The 19,163-nt window shown below is 46.6% G+C and overlaps 1 protein-coding gene across 8 annotated transcripts in view; it reads right to left on the bottom strand.

Moving 5' to 3' along the window:
• Positions 1-19,163, bottom strand: part of AUTS2 (activator of transcription and developmental regulator AUTS2) — a 690,192-nt gene that overhangs the window by 616,847 nt on the left and 54,182 nt on the right. The window lies entirely within an intron of this gene.

Genomic DNA, 19,163 nt, shown 5'->3' with positions numbered 1-19,163 from the left:
CTGGTTGTGAACGTGATCCGTGCAGGAGGCACATTTGCAACCCGCAGCATTCACAGCCTGAAGCACTGTGTCTGCGCATGTGCATGATGTGATTCGGTGGCTCTGTGCATGTGTGAGCGCTAAAACCCGGAAGTAATGCGTTCCAGGACCTCCGGGTTCGGCGCGGTCCGCAACCTGAAAACGCGCAACCTGCAGCGTTCGCAACCCGAGGTATGACTGTAAAAACAAAAACCAGCAATTGCTAAAATTATAATTTTCTCTCCATTTTGCAGGAGGCACCACTCTTTTTCTTCCTGCAAGGGATTGAAACTGACCTCTGCTCCTGATCATTTTATCTGATGAGTGAGGCTGCAGTAATGTTTATCCTGGAATAACAAATCACCTTGACTTCCCCCCTTCTAAATACAGTGCATACCCCCCCAAGACTTTGGGAGGGCATTTCAGAACACCCCACCACCACCCTACTGACCCTGTCCATCCCCCCTGACGCTGACACTTCCTCTCTCACCCCTCCCATCCCTCCCCTCCACCTAACTTTCTCCAGCCACCCTCCTCCACAGCCTGTGGGAGCGTCGGCTGCCGCTCCTTCTGGAAGGCTAAGCCAGCCTCCATAGGCCAGCGTCAGCCTCCACAGCCTCAGGAGATACAACACAGGTCGGGCCAACCTTCTGGCAGGCACGCCAGGTCTGTGCCCCTGCAGGAGAAGTAAAACACCCCAACATCACTGATGAGCTGGATTTAATATTGCAGGAAATCAGAGGTTGCCACCATTTTCGGTAATAGTTAGGTATACACCATAATGTGATGTCGCAGAAGACCAGGGCAGGGTCGCACTCGTCTTCTGCGACATCACATTATGGTGTACACCTAACTACTACCAAAAATGGTGGCAACCTCTGATTTCCTTCGGGAGAAGTGGCATGGCCTGGTGAGGCTTGCCAGAAGGCCGGCCCAGTGTGCACTGCATCTCCTGACCCAAGCATCTCCTGACCCAAGGTTACCCTGGCCTGCACACCTCCTGATGTGGCACAGACTGGACCTGCCTCTGCCGCCGCCTTCCGGTACTGCAGACGAACTTCTGGAACAGGAGGTCAAGGTAAGTTTTTCTTCCATTTTTTGGTCCTGCTTCTGGACTCATGCCACAGCAGAACACACACAAAAAATGCCCATCTTTTGATCCCTTGCTCTAGTGCAACCAGTGCGGGGGAGCAAAATTGGGACATTTGAGATTGGGAGGAAAAGCAGGGGCATCTTCTGCCAATTCGGGATGTCCCAAATACAGTGGTACCTCGGGTTACATACGCTTTATGTTACAGACTCCGCTAACCCAGAAATATTACCTCAGGTTAAGAACTTTGCTTCAGGATGAGAACAGAAATTGTGCTCCGGCGGCACAGCGGCAGCAGGAGGCCCCATTAGCTAAAGTGGTCTTCAGGTTAAGAACAGTTTCAGGTTAAGAATGGACCTCCGGGACGAATTAAGTACTTAACCCGAGGTACCACTGTAATTTGGGACACTTGAGGGGTCTGACAGCGAAACCTTCATTTTGGGCTCAAATACCAACCGGGATCTTCATTTCCGGTCTCTGGAGGGGGGGGTGTGCCTTTTCAAACAGTTCATCTCCATGGTCATCCCTCCACCCCCCTGGGCTCACAAACGTGTCAGGATGGTCCCCCTAAGTCACTTGCTAATGAAAGTGTAATATACAACAATGGGCTGTATGATCAGCCTAAGAGAGAAACCTCCTGGGGGATTCTCAAAATGAATACTGAATCAGCGTCAAGTCAGATTTTAATCTTCCTTCAGACTTCTCATAAATTAACTAGAGACACTCCGTGCCACTGATTCAAATTCCATTCTGGTACTTTACACAGCAGCTCCGCCTCCCCAAGAAGAGTTGTCCTTTTAACCGACATGTCTTTTGTGAATCACTGTCCTTTTGCCTTTGGCTAATGAAACAATCTATGGCCTTTGAAACTGGGGCGGGGGAGGGAGCTATTGTTTCGCTTGTTATTATGTTAAGCATTCTTTTGTGGTCTTATACTGTAACTTATCCTGTGATCCTCGGAGGACGGGTGTTATATAAATTTCATAAATAATAATATTAATAAATATGAAGAATTTTAGAAGTTCCTGATGGACATGAGGCAATCAGATTCTCCCCTAGCCCCAATACTAGGTATTTGTTTTTCCAATACTAGTTATTTGTTTCTCTCTCTCTCTCTCTCTCTCTCTCACACACACACACACACACACACGCACACACACACACACACATTTATTTCATGGAGAATAGGGCTACCTACTGGCCACAATGACCAGTAATACTACTGAATGCTAGCTGCAGGAAACCGCCCATGTGCAGAGCATTGTTGCGCTCATGCGCAGGCTCCCCATCGGGGCATCTGATTGGCCACTGGGACAGAAGGAGTGGATGAACCATTGGCCTGACCCAGCAGGCTCATCTTATGTTTTTATGTTCTTTAAGGGGGGAAATCCTAAGCTGGGAATCGCACCAAAATGAGTCCTGAGCATGTTCAATGGCCATGGAATACTGACAGAGTGGGCAGGAGGCAGAGCCGGCCCTTGAGGCATGGTGAGGCAGTTGCCCCAGGTGGCGGACTGGGGACTGCTAGGAGAGGTGGCAGATCCATGCCCCCGAGGTATGTACCTGCCACAGAGTGAGCTGGCCAGTAAATATCTCAATTGTTGGAGTTAACTTTTTATTAGCAAAAACACACGTCTTCACAGACTTGGCTGAGTATCAGGCCTAAAGAGCACAGAAGCTTGTTCCCTGTAGGTCTTACTCCATGAAATCAGTTGCTGAGACTACATCTCCTCACTTCCCCACAGCCATCTATGTCTCCTTCTCTCCTGGTTCTGGGAGTCAGGAGGCAAAAGGAGCATGTTTCAGCAGGAGGAGAAGGCACCCTTGTCTCTTCACCTCCCTCCTCTTGACCTCCTGCTTCAGCTTCAGCCTCTGCTTCTAGACTGCTCTCTGCCACAGCCTCTTCCTGCTCACTAAGCCCTGTAATCTCTTCAGCTTCTGACACCCCCTCCTCTCAGTCTTCTCTCTCTTTTCCCTCTGGCCACTCATCGTCATCCCACCACCATTCTCTGGGCTCTGAGCCTTCCTCCTTTGGTGGTTCCCCAGCTGGTTCCTTCCACCATTCCTCTGCATCCAGCCAGTCCATGACAGTACCACTCACCATCTCCTGCCCTTACTGCTGACCCTGCCCCCCTTCCTCTTCCACAGCCTCCCGTTCCTCTCTGGCCTCCTTCAGGGCACCAGGCTGCCTCCAGCTGTCTCAGGTAGTGGCAGGAGGGACAAAGGAGGAGGAATGGGTGCCATTTTCTCATTTGCCTCAAGAGGCAGCCCAACTTGGGTGGGCCCTGGCAGAGGGCGAGGTGTAAAACGGAGAATCCTGGAGGACAACACTGAGCACGAACTTTCCAAACCACAATATTTTATTGCAGCTCCCGCTTGTAAGAGGATGCTATTTAAGATCTCCCCAATTATAAGTTTGCATAGAGAAGCAGCACATTATCTGCTGCTAATTCAATTTTTAATAAGCCTTTCCAAGGACAAATCTTAGTGGCTCACAGAAGAGACTTTATAATTAATATAATGTTCAGGGGTTCCCCCCCCCCTCTCTCCATGGCAATTAGCTATTATACAGGTCAGCGTTTTAAAAAGTGTTCGTCGCAGGAACCAGTTCACACTCATTAAGTGGCAGAAAGAGCTTAATCACATCCAGTGCACAAGCCAAAACACACAGGCCAAAATATTCAGCGCAAATTGTTGCACAGAAAATATTGCTTTAAGTGAAATCTGGGTTCTCATATTCTATGAAAATATTTAGGAACACAAAAGAGAAAGAGAATGGCTGGTGAACCAGAGATGTTTGTGGGTGCGGTAGAGATACATCCCAGTGAAATTCTAGCAATCTGAAACAGACAAAAAAGCTCAAATGGTTGTATGCAATTAAGGTGAGTAGATCCACCAAAATTTGCACCAGTCAAACCCATTGCCTGCAATGGATCTACACTGAGTAGGGCTACCCTTGGCTATAATGCCTTGTATGTAGGCCACATTCACAACATACATTCAAAGCACTATGATATCTGATTTGATCCCAGAATGCCCTGGTTTTCCTTAGGATGTCCCTATCTTCATCTGAGTTATGCGATCCCCCGAGCCAGGGAGAGAAGTAACTATACCACCTTTAGAAGTCATCTGAAGGCAGCCCTGTATAGGGAAGGTTTTTTTAATGTTCTATTATGTTTTTATATATGTTGGAAGCCACCCAGATTGGCTGGGGCAACTCAGATGAGCAGGGTATAAAGAATAGAATAGAATAGAATAGAATAGAATAGAATAGAATAGAATAGAATAGAATAGAATAGAATAGAATAGAATAGAATAGAATATCCCTATTTTCATTGGAGAAATAAATGTTGGAGGGTATGGGAATTTGCATTGAATTCTGCAGAACCGACATCCTGGTAAGCATGTAGGAGATAGGATTGCAATGGACAAGATAGGAGTACATGCACACTGGATTTTGCATGCTTAATGTATAAAGGAATATGTGCCCTGGTGTCAGCATTCAGGGACATCAGAGGTAGGGTAGAAATATGAGGGGGGAGGTGTGTGCGCCTCGCTGCCTGTGGCACAGGCTGGATCAGACATATCATCTATTCCAGCTCAGTGTCATTCTAATCTAAGACAGTTTTATATCAAACCCGCTTGTCAGTTGAAAAACAGCAAGGGCTCCTGCTATGAAAAGGCAAGGGGAGGAATGTGAATGACACTGTACTGAGAGCAGACGCCGATAGCAGCTGCATGCAGCATTATAATGGCTGAGCAAAAGCACAAAGGCATTAAACCTCTTGAGCGACAATGCAACTATATATACTCTGCACATCCCTTAATGGAGAATCCAGAATGGGCAGGGAGCTATTGTTAGAAGTGCAGCAGAAGAGATCATTCAGTTTGCAACTTAGGGGTTAATTCTCTTACCAAGGGAGGAGGGAGGTGCAGCTTAGCAACCAGGCTGAGTGGCATGATCTCTAGTGATGTAGCATGTTGGCTGTATAGTTTGGAGGCAGTATTTCTTCTGGGTGTTTGGCTGAATGTCTCCCCACGCTGTGTATAGCCTGAACAAAAAAGGGCAAAAGCTCTCTGCTTTCTTTCTCCTCACATTATACAGTGGTACCTGGGTTCTCAAATTTAAACCGTTCTGGAAGTCCATTCCAAAACCAAAGCATTCCAAAACCAAGGTGCGCTTTCCCATCAAAAGTAATACAAAGCGGATTAATCCATTCCAGGCTTTTAAAAACAACCCCTAAAATAGCAATTTAGCATGGATTTTACTATCTAACAAGACCACTGACCCATAAAATGAAAGCAATAAACAATGTACTGCAGTCACACAATCAATCAGTCAGTCAGTAGCTGAACTGGGTTCCACACAGTCACAAAAAAAAAAAACACCACAAAAACAAAAACGCAAAATAAATAGCAAAAACAGACAGACCTCAGCATAACACTCAAAGCAGAAATGTGGCACTCAAAACGGAAGCATAACACTCAAAACAGAGCACTTTTGGCTTCCAAAAATAGTTCACAAACTGGAACACTTACTTCTGGGTTTGCAGTGTTTGGGTTCCAAGTCACTTGAGTACCAAGGCGTTTGAGAACCAAGGTACCACTGTATACTATTTTTGTTCAAATTGTGCAGTAAAGTGATTGGGGTTCTTCTCTCTTGACTGGTATTTAAGAGATGTTACTAACAGCTATAGTTGCAAAGTTACCCAAAGGGTCGTCTAGGTCAACCCCACTGCAAAGCAGAAATCACAGCTGAAGAATCCCTGGCAGATGGCCACCCAAACACTGCCTGAAAACCTCCAAGGAAGAAGAGTTCATGGACAGTCCGTTCCACTATCGAACAACTCTTATTGTCAGGAAGTTCATCCTAATGTTTAATTGAAATCTCCTTTCTTGTAACTTGAATCCATTGATTCAGGTCCTCCTCTCTGGAGCAGGAGAAAACAAGCTTGCTCCATCTTCTGTGTGATAACCCTTTAGATATTTCAAGATGGCTATCATAGCACCTCTCAGTCTCCTTTTTCCCCCAAGCTAAACATACCCAGTTCCCTTGACCATTCCTCATAAGGCTTGGGTTCCGGGCCCTTGATCATCTTGGCTGCCCTCCTCTGCACACCTTCCAGCTTGTCAACATCCTTCTTCAACCCTGGTGGCCCAGAACTGGACACAGCATTACATATGGGGTCTGACCAAGGCAGAATACAATGGGACTATTACTTTCCTTGATCTGGACACTATACTTCTGTTGATATGATGTGTCTGCTGCCCAGGGCTTCTTCAGGAGGAAGAGTTGGGGTATATATAAATTGAATGGATGGCTGAATAACAATTGCTGCATTACAAAGTAAACTATGAGACTCTGTATATTTTTGTAATCCGTTTTGAGCTCCCCCCAAAAAAATGTATATATTTTATGAAATAAATATAATAAAAAGGTCACCCAGTGAGCTTCATGGCTGAGTGTAGATTTGAACTCTGGTCTCCCAGGTCCAAGTCCAACACTCTAAATCACGGCACCACACTGGCTATCAAACTGGTGTACGTTTACCACCAAGTTTTAAACACCAGGAATTAAAGCTTCTTATTACTGTATTTGCCGTGGTCCAACATATTCTCATATTCTCTCTCTCTCTCTCTCTCTCTCTCTCTCTCACACACACACACACAGAGAGAGAGAGAGAGAGAGAGACTGTCCCTTTCTATCCCACCCAGAGGCATCTGCTATGCAAGCTGCTTAGCTCTCATTCAGTGCTTGCCCTGCGGACCACAGGAGGGCAAACAGCTGAAATCCAATCAAGCAACTCTCTCTGGGATGAAGCACATGATGTGCCTGCCTGCCAGACTCTGGTTTTAATGGACATGGCAAAAGAAAGAAAATAAGCTTATGCACAGATTCAGCAAATAGTGCTTTGTTAGCAAAACGTGAAGCTGTCAGGTCTGTTTTGCATTAGCCAGCCTTGGGGGAAAATGAAACAGCGAGGTGGGGAGAGGGGGAAAGAGAGGGCGGGAGGAAGGAATTATTTTTGACAAGCCCTTGCCCTGCCCTCCATCAAATGCTCAATATTTGCTGCTAATTATTATACAGAAACCACCTGCAATTTAAGAGCACCAGGGACTTTCTGCATCACCATCTCCCTGTGTGGCACAGCTCTGTTTTGCCTCAGTTATTGTAAAGACAGGCAGAAATCCCACAGGCACAGCTTTGCAAGTCACAGAACGCAGATGCCACAGGGAGCTTTTCCTGATGAATTTCCATCCATTTGTTACATTCAAATGCCCCGACCGTCCTTACTGATCTGGGGGTAGTCCTGGCTTTCCAGCTTCTTGTCCCCATCGGTTTAATCTTCTGGGTGCCTGTTGCAGTGGGTGCCATTGAGTGTGAATGGATCTGGCACCAAAATTTGTGGGTGCCCAGCCTCTTCACTGGGAATTTTGTGGGTACTCGGGTATGCAGGGCCCTGGGAGTTGACACCTAGGCACTTCATTTGTCAATATTTATGTTTCTAGCCAGGGAAGGGACGCGGGTGGCACTGTGGGTAAAACCTCAGCGCCTAGGACTTGCCGATCAGAAGGTCGGTGGTTCAAATCCCTGCGGCAGGGTGCGCTCCCATTGCTCGGTCCCAGCGCCTGCCAACCTAGCAGTTCGAAAGCACCCCCGGGTGCAAGTAGATAAATAGGGACTGCTTACTAGCGGGAAGGTAAGCGGCGTTTCCAAGTGCTGCGCTGGCTTGCCAGATGCAGCTTGTCATGCTGGCCACGTGACCCGGAAGTGTCTTCGGACAGTGCTGGCCCCCGGCCTCTTAAGCGAGATGGGCGCGCAACCCCAGGGTCGGACACGACTGGCCCATATGGGCAGGGGTACCTTTACCTTTACCTTTTTTAGCCAGGCCAAAGCTGGCTTAAGTAGAAACCACATCAAACAGCAGTATTTGTCAAGAAACAAAGGTTCCGTATTAGGAAAGACCAATCATATCTGTTTCCATTCCATACCACCTTCATATGTGCTCACTTGCAGGCCCATCCTATCCCCCTCTTTTTTTGCAGATTTAAACACACAAACACACACCCCCACCTACACACCCACACACCCAAAATTCTGTTTAAGTCACCCTCTTTGCCCAATATTCCCCCTAAATATGCATTTCCGTATACTTTCCATTATATTTCCCCCTAAAATACACATTTTTTAAAAATTACTGGGTTCATTTCAAGAGCAAACCTTGAAACTGCAACATGGAATTTGGAGAAATAAGTAATTTGATCAATTAGATTGCAATCCTTATGTGAACCTAGGACAATCGAATTTGTGCTGCTCATTTTAAAATGCAGACCAAACACGTTTGTCCTCCTTCCCTAATACTGCTTTCAAAAACAGAGTTATGTGACTCTGTTTCAAGAAAGTTCCCAGGAACTGGTGTTCAGAGGGATAGCTCAGTCAGCAGAGCTTGGGACTCTCAGTCTCGGCATGGGAATCTTAATCACTGGCTGGTTTCACTGCCCCTGTTTCACCCTGTCCCAACCCGCATCCCTGTCTCCTGACCAGCCCTGATGGGTCCATTTCCTCTGATGCAATACAGAATCAGGGCTGCTTGTCCCAGTTTTGTATGGCACTCCATCCTTTTTGCATGGTTCTTATCTATTTGCAGCTAGAGAGGCCTACAATGCTCAGAGATATTCCACTTTGGTGTAGCAAGACATTGCAAGTTCAGGAAGCTTATTTGCAAAAGCAGACAATGTGATGATGATGATGATTTTGCACCTGTGTAAGATTTTCTGAACACATTTGCACAGGTGTCAATCAACCCCACTAAAAGATTTGCTAATTCAGAGCCTGTTGGGCCAAACTTAATTCTTATTCCGTGCTGAAGCGCTGACTGGCTTGCCGTTTTCACATGTTGTTACTCAGTGACTCATCCTTCCGCTTGTGCTTTACAGATCCGCATAAATCCATGTGTGCGTCAATAAAACACCACGTGGAAAATAAGTCTTGATGAAATTATATAAATGATGAGTCAGCTGTGTGATGCATTTCCAGCTTGCATCAACAGAAGTACGGTGGGCAGATCATGAGTAAGAATGGCCACAAGAGGCGACGATGTCCACCAACTTAGATGCATTGAAAAGAAGATTAGACAAACTCATGGAGGATAAGGTTATCAATGGCCACTAACCCTGATGGCTACTCTCTACCTCCACTGTGACAATAGGAGGTGCTGCTGGTCACCTCCAAGCCTTGTTCCCTACATAGATCTTTATCCTGCCCTCCTTGATCCTGATGTAGATCTTCACTCAGCCATTCTTCCCTGGTAGGGGTGGCGCCATCTTGCAGCTTACCAAAATTCTTTGGGCTGGCCCTAGGAGCAGAGCATCAATTTTGGGCCCCAGGTCCAATCCTTGGCTTCTCCAGGGACAATGTCCCTTGCCTAAAATGCTGGAAAGCCTCTATGAATCAGTGTTGAGCTACAATGATTGGACTCCAATCAGAAGTTTCTTCATAATAATAATAATAATAATTCATTTATACCCCACCCATCTGCCTAGGTTACCCCAGCCACTCTGGGCAGCTCCCAACAGAATATTAAAAACACCATAAAACATCAAACATTAAAAACTTCCGTAAACAGGGCTGCCTTCAAATGTCTTCTAAAAGTCAGGTAGTTGCTTATTTCTTTGACATCTGATGGGAGGGTGTTCCACAGGGCAGGTGCCACTACTGAGAAGGCTCTCTACATGGTTCACTGAAACCTCACTTCACCTCAGTTTCTGGGCTGAATGATGGGCATGGAGACACTCCTTCAGGTATACTGGGCCAAGGCCGTTTAGGGCTTTAAAGATCAGCACCAACACTTTGAATTATGCTTGGAAACGTACTGGGAGCCAATATAGGTCTTTCAAGACCGGTGTTATATGGTCTCGGCAGCCGCTCCCAGTCACCAGTCTAGCTGCCGCATTCTGGGTTAGTTGTGGTTTCTGTGTCACCTTCAAAGGTAGCCCCACATAGAGCGCATTGCGGGAAATAACTAGAGCACATCCCCTTGTGTGATTAGCTTACACTCAATGTGCACACCTCAAAAGGACTTATATTTGTGGGGTCTCTCAGGAAACTCCCAACTGGTCCCCCACCTACATCAGTGTCCCCAGCTCACTGGTAAGGCTTAACTGGAGATTAACTGGAGACAGTTGCAGCACTGGGCAGCCTTGGGTGCGCCAATCAGCTAAAGGAGGCTCCCACTTTTCCCCAGAGCTGGCTCTGGCTGAAGCTGGCTTAAGCCCCAGCCTGCAATAAGCTGTATGTTCCCTCAAGACATTTTGAGCTGCTCTGCTTGAGTTCTGCAGAGCCCAGCCAGGAGCGGTGGAAGCTACTGTTTGGGTGTATCCTTCGAAAGATAACGATCGTTAAATTGCTTTGACATCCCACTGATGAAATAGCGCTGCATAAGGGCTTAGCGTCGTTATTCATAGGGATAATGGCGTTTTATCATCTCAAAGAAAGTGGTTTAAATTCCTGAAGGGAATCGGAAAGCTCCAGCTGTAGCCTGGAAGTATTTATTAAGAGACTAGACTCTCTTTTTTCCTCCGTTCTGAAATATATCTGTATATACATTCCTATACAGTATACATAAAGTTGTGGTCTCACAGCCCTTATTGGAAGACCCTACTTCACAATCCTGTAGACTTGCAGGAAGTCAGAACGCAGCCCCCAGGGGAGGGTTTGCAGTGCCTCATCTGAATCCTGAATCAACATGAAGAAATGGAGTTGGGAAGCTGAAAAGCGAGCTTGGTAGTTTCATGGGGTGGGGAGGTAAAGCTCTAGGGCAGTGGGTGATACCACCCCCTAGGAGCACTGGACTGATCCAGGGGGCGGTAATGGCCTTGGGTGCAATAGGGTGGGGGCACTGAATAAAGAATCATAAAGAAAGAAGAGAGGAAAATTTCAAAAAAACATTTGGACATGTTTCATACGTTGTGTAATGATGCTTACAGCCAGGTAAGGAGCTGGGATGGCGACAACACCTCCCCTGGATCCGGCAGTCATGCTGGAGACAAGGGGTATTCTTGAGATTGGGTAAACCATTTTCTGGCTTCACCCAGGCCCAGGAAATGGATTGCAGCTTGCCTGCCTATTTGGCCAATGGCAGGTGGGCTGTGACGTCAGCCGTGTCCCTGGGGCGGATCAGACTGAGCCGGCAGGTTTGAATAAATAATTTTATAATTTCAAGCTTCCCAATGTCTTATTTACAACAACCTCTTTCTTTACTATGTTGTAGGACATAGGTGGAAATATAGATGCATAAAAAAGAACACAAATTTATCACTGCATCTTTGTTCGCTTAAAGAAGGTTGGTTTCCATGGGGGCACTGGGCTTTTTTTTCCTGAAAAGGGGGCGGTAGGTCAAATAAGTTGGGGAAACTCTGCTCTAGAGGTTGATCTGGAGGGAGAAAGGCAAGGAGGCTGGCATGCAAGACAAGCAGAGGCACAGCCCCTAGGAGATAGATAGATATAGATAGATATAGATAGATCCAGAAACTATAAGCATAAGTCCCACAAGATCAAACATCAACCTGCATTGAGTTTTACCACAATCCAGGCTGGCAGTTATGGGCTCCAGCTGGACCCAAGACGTTTTGTTGCCTGAGGCAAAGACCACACGACACGCCCTCCCAGGTACAGTAGCCAGCTAGCTTTTCACTTCAACACTGGTGATGGGACAACATCATTCACCCCAAACTTGAGACTAGTGGAGCAATGACCCGTCAGTCTCAGCCTTTCCTCAGCCAGTAAGCACCTGCCTGCCTTCTGAAGAATGACAGTCTAGCAGGTGGCGCTGGCTGTCAGCATCTCACCAGGGAGGAGGAGGAGGAGGAGGTCAAAACTAGGATGAGTTGACTCTGCCTGTCATAGGCTCTGGCGCCACCTACTGGTGAGCTCCTTCTGCCCCATCAGTACTCAATGGGCGCCAACCGCCACTGCCATCAGGAAACCTCAGAATAAAGAGCTGCAATATTCAAAAGCGGCATGAATTTATTAGCCAAACAGGCACACGCTGCAACAGCAAGCAGGTCATGATCTCAAAGTGCAATTAAGGCCAGGGAACATTCATTTTCCATGTACAGTTAAAATAAATATAGCAGCTCTTTGTTGCATCCTTCTCTGCAAAAACTTGCAGTGCTCTAGAGGCACCCCCCCCCCCAGTACAAACTAGGTTAATTATTTCCAAAGAGCACGTCTAAAGGGTCAAAGTAGACACTGTGCTTGTGGTGTATTCTGCCCTGGAGTGCTTCGTTTATTTTTAAACAAATAGCTGGCATGTGGTGGATGCAGCTGGGTAGGACCATAGCAGAGTGGGGTGAAGGTGGGGGACTTCTAACTTTTTGCTCCTGCTTTGGTGCTGATCAGAATTACCCCCTCCTCCACTCCTGCTGTTCTTAATGGGAGAAGAGCTCTCTCTCCTCAACAGAGGGGAAGAGTTTCCCCCCTGCCTTGCCTGGGACACTTGGAACGAGGACCTGATCCCTGTCATGTATTGCTGCAGGTGAGAAACCGTGGGAGCCAACAAAGGCAGGCTGCAGAAAACTGGAAGAGAAACTCTTGCGGGAGAGTTGAGCTTGCATGCAATACACCGCGTCTCTGTGGAGCATCAACGGCTTGAGCATAAGGAAGGAGGCTGTTCCAATCTGCTCAGATCACCTGCCGTTTCTGAACTGTGATGGGGCTTGAAAGAGGACTGAGCATCTTTAACTCCCCAAATGAGTGATGGGAGAATGGCTGAGACGAGAGCCAGGTGAGAGCTGGGAGACAAGTCTACCATACAATGTATGCAAGTTAATTGTAGTGCGCTGCTGTGGCACATTGTTTAGGAAGAGCGGCCCCCACCCATATAACTTTGAATGCTACCATTTTGTGTTTCCTTCTTGGACTTCATTGCCTCTCTTGTTTAGTTTTAAGTTGTTAAATTAGGTTGGCTTACTTCTATTCAGTCTGTAACATTAAGGCCAAAGGGGTCCCAAACAGGGGTGTCAACTCTAGGGGGATGAGGTGTCTTCACCCCCAGAATATTTATTAGAGGGGGGCCTTGTGTGCATCACACATGTGTCATGTTCGTGACACCACAGCAGCATCAGTGGCCTGCTCCTCCAGAGTTCTCAGTCTCCTCTAGATGCCCCCTCAATCTTGAGGGTATCCTGGTGTCTCTGGTCCCAACCAATGGAAAAGGTAGAACCTTTATTTGTAATGTAATGTAATGTAATGTAATGTAATGTAATGTAATGTAATGTAATGTAATGTGATTGTTTAACTTATATCCCACCTTTCCTCCTAGGAGCTCAAGGTGGCATACATACTTCTTCTTCTTCTACCCATTAAAGTCAATTAAAGATCCAATTGAATGGAGAACGTCTGCTTCATAATGGGGGGTTTTCGCCAGGAGAAGTGATTTTGCATTCAGCGCCCCCCTGCCTCCCACATTCCATGCCGGAGCAAGAGCCAGGTACTGAGACAAACTGCGAGTAAATCCCATTCAACCCGTCCCTGGGGGGAATTTGCAAGGATGATTTACCCTATGTCATCCTTGTTTTTCATTCGCCGACAATCCCCCGCTATCGTGGGGGCTGCCTTCATTAAGGCAGGTGGGACCGGAAGCCTAACCACGGACTGCTTTGACCTGACGCTGCCTCTCGCCTGACGCTTGCTATGACTTCTGCTAGCTCGAATCCTAACCTTGGACTGCTTTGACTTTGCCTCTCACATGACCCTTTGTTGGGAACTCTGCTTGCTTGGACTCTGACATTGGGCCAGCCCTAGATACTACGTTGGTTGTTGCCCCATTGAAGTCAGTGCTGGCAAGCAGTGGCGTAGCAAGGTCAGGTGGTACCCAGTGTGAAAAATTCCTTGTCACACGCCCGCCACATTGAAATCTAGTTGGACTTCCAAGAGACTGCGATCTACTCACAGTATAAAAAGACTGGCTGTGATCTACCCATTGTCATTGCCAGGAGTTGTTGATCTTTTGGAGGGTTGCACGGTTTGGGTCCTGAGCTGAGAGAGCTTCTGCTTCTCTCCTTCCCTCCACCCTCTGCTTGGTTGCTCACCTGCCTCCTTCCTGTCTTCTCCCTGCCTACCTAAATGCCTCCTCCAGCAGCCTGGGACCACAGGGCTGTCAAAACAAAGCAGCAAAAAGCGACGCAACTACTGGTAGGCGGGAGTCATGGGCAGGCTGCGGGCCGAATGTCACCCCTCCTTGGGGATGATACCTGGGGCGGACCGCCCCCACCTTGCTCAGCCCCTGCTGGCAAGTCCTCTGTGAGAGGCCCAGTATGAACAGGACAGTCTACAACCAAGGTCTTCCCCATCACTTGCTTCCTGGTCTTCTTAACCGGAGGTGCCCTCTGCTTTGTCACTGAGCTGTGGGCCATCCCCTCTGATGGCACCTGGAACTGCTTACTTGCCTCATTCCATCCTTTTGTCGGCAATCTCTGATCTATCTGAAGAGCCATGGGATGTTGCGGGTTAGGTTTTCACATCGCTGCGCTGTGCCTGGAGCTTCCAATAAAAAGAATGGAAGCTTTCCAAGCTCCAAGGGAGCGTTCCATCTGCAGAACATTTTTATTACTCCAGCAGCCACAGAAGAAATTAGATCCATTAAAGATTGCTGGTTCGCTCAGGAACTGGAGGGCCAGCCTTGTGTTAGGTTGAGGAAGGGTTATCTGAACCGCCATAAATCACGTAGTGGGGGAATTGGCACGGCGGTGATTGGAGCTCAGCTGCGAGGGGGAGGGGGCAGGAAGTCCCCATTCATTTGCAAAATGAGTAAGGGTGGGTGTCTTTCCATTTGAAGGACTGTAAGAGGGCAGCTGCCCCATTTCAATGAGCACTGAGGATGCATCTCTTTAGCCTGGAGTATGATACAAGAGTTGTATATTTTTCAGGGCCTCCCCTGTTTCCTGTGACTGTAATGAGTTCTGAGCCATTTTTAATATTGAATTGTAAAACACTGTAAAACCCACCCTGGGACCTTATGGCGAAGAAATCAAATAAATGGTAAGAAATCAAATAAGGATAACGACGACAACTTCCTTACTGCATACCCTCCTACATTTCTCCGATGAAATAGGGACATTTTATTGTACATCGGGAAGCTTCTCACGCATTTGATCTCACCGTACACATAGACGTCTTATACACAAAGACATCTGTCACCTTAAGCCAACTGCAATGTCACCGCCAAACCTACCACACAGGATCGTTGTGAAGGAAAAATGTGCGAGGGAAGGGATATTGTACAACCCCTTCCACAGATAAATGGAATGAAATAAAATTCTAGCTGTGAGCTGCCTTGAGTCCCTGTCAGGGGAAAAGTTGGGGTATAAACAACAACAAAAACTATGAGAATAATCAGGAACATGCAAGAAAGTATATCCTATTGAACTCAGTGGGACTTAGTTCAGAGTAAAAATGCTTCTAAGTGCAGTATAAGGCTGCACAGTCTTCCACCAGTTATCTGGGAGTAAGCTCCATTGAGTACAGTGGGACTTATTTTCTCAGTAGACAGTGTCAGGCTCCATTTACAATAATGGAATAAACACTCCCTACATTTCCTTTTTTAAAAAAAAGGCTGGCTGCTGAAGCATTGCAATTAAAGAATTTAAAGTGGATCTGTGACCTTTCCCTTCAAAATTATAGGAAGGGCTTTGTATGCCACCATCACCATTTCCTTCATTTGGTGCAGGAATTTTATTTTCAGTATACCGTAGATTCCGGCGTCTTAGGCGACTGGGCGTATTAGACGACCCCCCAAATTGGCAGCTGTAATTTGGGGGTTCGGCTTATAAGCCCAGTCACCTAATACGCTGGGCAGGTCTGTGCCGGGAGAAAGCCGCTCGGAGTGGAGCCCGCCGCCCCTGCTGCTGCTTCCGAAGCAGCAGTGGGCAGGCTCTGCGCCAGGCAGCTCTCTCCTGGCACGGAATGGAGCCCGCCGCCACTGCTTCGGAGCCGCCGCCACAGCAGCAGGGGGCGGGCTCCGCTCCATGCCGCCCATACCTGGCGTATAAGACACCCCCGACTTTTAAACCTCTTTTCCGGAGTTAAAAAGTCGTCTTATACACCGGAATCTATGGTAAACAGAACTAGCTCTTTTTTCCCCATCCACACACACCACTTTTAATGGTTCTCCCAAGATGTGGAGGGGAGGAAAAAGAAAAACCAGGACATTCCGGGATCAAATCAGACACCGAGATTGCTTCCGTTATTCCAGGACTGTCCCTGGAAAACAGGGATACTTGGAGGGTAAATCGCTGCCTTGTCTCAACAGCAAATTCCGTTGCGTTCATTCCAACCTTCTCTTTCCTGCTGAATGTAGCAAGAAACCCACACAAAGGACATCGTCTGTAACGATCGGATGCGTTCGCAACAATTTCCTTCTTACCGCGTACACTTGACTGCTACAATTAATGAATATCTGCTCAGAGTTTCCAGAATAGCAACATGCCATATGGAGAAAGAAAACAGTGTTACTGCTTGTATATATGTGTGTAACGGTGGGAGATTGTGGGGCTGGAGGAAACAACTTATAAAAATCAATAAAAGCTTTTATGGGGTAATTTCAGTGATCACATTACACAAAGCTGGAGACAGACATCAAGTAAAAAAAAAAAAGTTTTATGGATTCCTCCCCATTATGGATTGATTACTAGTGCATTTCACCACCATGATTTCCTTCTAAAATCGATACTCTTTTGAGTTTCCCATCGCACGATAACCTAGAAAAAGTGTTCAGGTTCAGGGCCTGCTTTGGGGGTTTTTTCCAGCCCCCTCCCCCCAAATATTCCTTCTCACTGTAGGGTGCAAGCAGACAAGCCTAGCTGATATTACAATACCTCCACTCATTCCTTGTGAAACGAGGGCTGTGAAACAAAGGCTCTGACTACCTAGACAAAGCATGGCCATCTAGTAGCCTTATCTTTTGCCATGAATTTGCCCAATCCTCTTTCAAAGCCATCCATGTTGGGGGCTGTGGTGTTTGCCCTCCTATGTGATATCATGCTGGGTCATAGTGAAAGGGTTAAATGAGTGTGAAGTGATTCGCCAGTGGGAACCCAAGGGGAGGAGTTAGAGTTGTTGAGAGTCTGTGGGTTGGAATAGCTGATGTGCGAGAGTGAGACAATCTGTTACGAGGAGCCAGATAAACAGTTGGGATAATTAGTTAGAAGTTATTAGGTAGGTATAGGCTGGTACAAACCTAAGACTAAGAATCTGACAAGAAAAATTACCTGAAACCATAAACTTGTTAAGGCTTATAAAATAAACTTGTTTATTTGGTTTAATGTTAACAACTGTCTGGACTCCGTGTGTACCCAAGAGAAATGGGTTGGTGGCAGCGGGGAAGCAATCACAGTGGTGGCACAGGGATCAATAGACCATCAAACGTCTGGGGACCCTGTGTGATCGCCACAGGGGCCATCACTGCTTCTTGCAGGAGGGAGTCCCTGAATTAACTATGGGCTGTGTGAGGAGGTGCTTTCTTTTATGTGTCCTGAATCTTCCAAAAGGATAAGTCATGCTGAAGGCAGGATGCAAGCCTTCAGTAATGGGTATAGTTGAGGGGAAAGAAGCAGACTTGGATCCTTGGTGTGAGGATAGCTGGGAGATCCAGTTAAAAGGATCGAGTAAAACAGGGACTAGATCTTTACCAGGATTGACTTGCGGGCCAACTTTGGACCAACACAACAATCCCTTGACATCAACAGGATGGACAATTTATGGAAGAGTGGAAGCCTTTTTTTTGGATTATTTGAGAAAAATATCATAACCAAATGAAATCGAGGGCAGGAGTTGAAATCTGAGCAACAGGAAGAAAATGCTAATACAGTCATACCTTAGTTGCCAAACACTTCAGCTCCCTAACAATTGAAAACCAGAAGTGAGTGTTCCAGTATTTGAATGATTTTTAGAAGCCGAATGTCCAGTGCAGCTTCTGTGGCTTCCGATTGGCTGCAGGAAGCTCCTGCAGCCAATCGGAAGCCCCGCCTTGGTTTTTGAACAGTTCCGGGAGTCGAATGTGTCAGATGAAATGTGGGATAGTATATGAAAGGGACGAGTGTAAAAGCAGCATGGACCGGAAGGTGGGAAGTCAAATTATAAGAGAAATGTCTAATAAGTTTGAAATTAATTGGTTAAAGTTATGAAAATTTTATAAAAATCTTAAATAAATAAATAATAATAATAATAATAATAATAATAATAATAATAATAATAATAATAAACAATCACTTCGTTTTGACAGGGTGTCCCATGCAAACCCCATCCTCAATCGGGAAAAGGGTTACATGGAATCCAAACTGAGCAGGATTATTGCTGCTTTGGCTGCATGTGTCTGTTCTCTCCAGGAAACAGGGAGACACAGCCAGCACAGGGTGTAACCTCACCATACTGCCCATCAGGTGACATTCCAAATGGGACAGGAGTGGCTTGGGAAACAACCTCACAAGCTAAAAACTGGATCTGCTGGAGGGTCAGGATTAGTCCGTGGGCTGGAAGTTGGGCAGGATTAGTCCATGGGCATGGAAGTTCCATGAAGTAGAAGGTACGGAAGGTCTTTCTCTTCTGGAGAGCTGCTGTTGGTCAGATTATACAATGCCGGGCTAGATAGACAAATACTCTGACCTTGCATGAGGCAGGTTACTGTGTGCCTTACCCAGGACAGGAATGCAGAATCTGAAGATTTCTTGTTGTTCTTGTTGTTGTTGTCTTACATCTCCCACCATCCCTGATCACTGCCTAGGCTGAATGGGTCTGATGGGAGCTAAGAGTCTCCAACAACCTTGGGAAGTGGAGGCACAAGATCCTCATCGCTGTGGAATATCTTGACGTCCTATGTTTCTGAAGACTGACATTTCCTAAGAGTGATTGTAATTTTTGCAAGTAAAAATAACGGGCAGAGTATGTCCCTGCTCTGTCAGCTAAAGGGACCTCTTGATGAAGAGGTCATAACTGTCTCTGGATTCTGCTGCTTTAAAATAAATATAAATCTAGCAATGCTGTAGTGAATGGTGTTCT

The sequence above is a fragment of the Podarcis erhardii genome (assembly GCF_964252035.2).
Source record: "Podarcis erhardii genome assembly, chromosome: 16".
Taxonomy (NCBI): Eukaryota; Metazoa; Chordata; class Lepidosauria; order Squamata; family Lacertidae; genus Podarcis; species Podarcis erhardii.
This window is presented reverse-complemented; position numbering and strand designations above follow the sequence as displayed.